We start from the raw sequence: 2,500 nt of genomic DNA, 5'->3' as shown, positions 1-2,500 counted from the left end.
CTTCATCTTTAACAAACGATGCAGTTTACCTCATCTCGCTACTTTGCGCTGAAAATGAATATTAAAAGGTGCAAGATAAAGGTTGTTCCACTCTTCGATATTCACCTCAGTCAGTTAGTAAAAAATCTAACGCTGCTCTAAGCTCGGTTTCTGTAAATCTTTTTTTAGACATTAATGATAAATATTAAATATTATGAATATATATTATATATATATATACTATATAGTATATATATATATATATATATATAATATATATGTGTGTGTGTGTGTGTGTGTGTGTGTGTAATAGGGACAATGGCCTTAGGTTCCTGCTTCTTTTATGACTTAATAAGAATGCTTCGAAATTCTCATGTGTTAATTAGTTCCATTATACTCTATACCTTCTCGGATGGACTCATACATTTATCCATTCTTCAATGGTTCTATGACAGTTTTTTTTTTTTTCTTGAATGTTCATTTCCAGTCGCTTAGTTTTTACAAGGGGTTTTATGGAGTTTTTGTTCTTGGAAGACCCTCATGGCACCTTCTGTCATTTTTTTTTTTTTTTGGCCGTAGTTAATGACCTATTTTTCGCGTGGTGGTGGGCTCTCTGCAACCAGTCTTTATAGCTTTTTCGAAATTCGAAGCGTCTGGCAAAAGTTAGTTTTCTCTGTCTTGGAGCTGTTCTTGAATCTGATGTTTTTATGTTGAAGAGATTTTATGATGATCAGTTTTTTGTGTTCAAGTTCTAGTCTTTTTCGCCTGAGAAGGGTTCCCACCAGGATTTTTTTTCTTGGTTTTTGTATTAGAGAGGCCCACTATTTTTTGTTCTCCAGTTTCTTTATAACTTAAGAGAGTTTTTCTTTTGCAGAATGTTCTAACACCAATCTTGTGATAACCAGACAGTCACAGCAGTAACTTCGTAAGTCTTGTCTGAATAGCATATGGAATTCTATCTCATGGCGCACAGGTTCATAGACCGTTCTTGATGTGCACCCTGTGTACCTCAGAGATACTTTTTCATGGCAGCTGCTGTACCCCATTGTGGTGATATAAGTCGAGTTCACCGAGGAAGTTTGTTGGGTCATTTCATGAAGCTCTTTCCTGCCACAATTCGCAAGAAAAAAGTCTTGGGTTTTCATTTTCTTTGTTTTTTCCAGAAGGTTTTCCTCTGGAAGGGTGCCGCCACCAATAATTTTTGGGTTTCTAGAGCCAGTCTGTCCGTCAGCAGAGTTCCTCGCCAATATTCGGTGTCTTGAAAAAGTCCAAGTGTCAGTCTTTGATGACTTGGGAGGACTCTATCAACACCATTTTCCAGGTTTCCAGCACCAGTTTTTGGTCCCTTGGAGAAGTTCCAGTAGTTGCACCCCATTCACTTCTGATTGTATGGAGTATTGCATGAGTTCATAGACCGCTCCCTATGTACCACTGGTAAAAAAGTAAAACGTTTTCGCGAAGAGGATGTGCTCGTATTGTGATGATGCAGATAAGTATACCTGGAAAGCTTTGAATTATTTAACAAAGTTCCTTTTTACCGTAATTTATATGCAAAAAAAAGATGGAAATGCGTTACATGTCCATAGTAGGAATTTCTTAGACCACTGGGCCTATAGCAAAATATTTTGAACATGTTTAATGTCATTAAAAAAATTTTGTGAATTGGATTTTTTATTCGGGTGCTGTTTCTTGGCTTTGTTCTTTTATTCTATCTGGTGCGGCCTTTCTGCTGTGTTCTGTGCATGGTTGATTGTTCGGCAAGTTTGGATTGCACTATATGAATGTTTTGCATGCATTATGAATAATAATAATAATAATAATAATAATAATAATAATAATAATAATAATAATAATAATAATAATAATAATAATAATAACAATAATAATAATAATAATAATAATAATAATAATAATAATAATAATAATAATAATAATAATAATGGCCTCTTTGGCTTCTTTCATGTGATAGTTTCATCTATTTTGAACGTTATTAATGTTTTTAATACAGAAAGTTGACTTGGCGTTTTGTGCATTTCAATTATTGTTTTTCGTGTTTTGAAAAAAAAAATTTAATAATAATATTAATGCATACCTTATAAAAGCTAACAAAATTACAAGTATTCCCTGAAAAACTTTATGAAGTTGGGAGCCTACCAAGTGTTTCGAGAGCTACCGTCTTCAACCAAAAGTATCATTTTTAGAAGAAGATCAAAACAAACAGAACGCATTTCGACGTCAGCGACGAGGCTACTTCGGTTTCCCGTGGCTGCAGCGGTGTCGCTATTGGGGGGGGTCACGATGCTGGGGCCCCCAGTTGATTTTCCCTTTGTTTATAAACTTTAACCCTTTGATGGTCAAAAGCAGATATTTGAAATACTTTTAGTTTATTTACAGGACTGTTGTGCTGTATGTATAATAACATTATTTTGGTTCTTGTTACCTTTACAACTTATATATAAGAGCTGGTAAATGAATGGATATAGATATATAGGTTATTAACACAAATGACATTCTTGTTCAT

This window comes from Macrobrachium nipponense, chromosome 24 (assembly GCF_015104395.2).
Source record: "Macrobrachium nipponense isolate FS-2020 chromosome 24, ASM1510439v2, whole genome shotgun sequence".
In the NCBI taxonomy this organism is placed as follows: domain Eukaryota; kingdom Metazoa; phylum Arthropoda; class Malacostraca; order Decapoda; family Palaemonidae; genus Macrobrachium; species Macrobrachium nipponense.
This window is presented reverse-complemented; position numbering follows the sequence as displayed.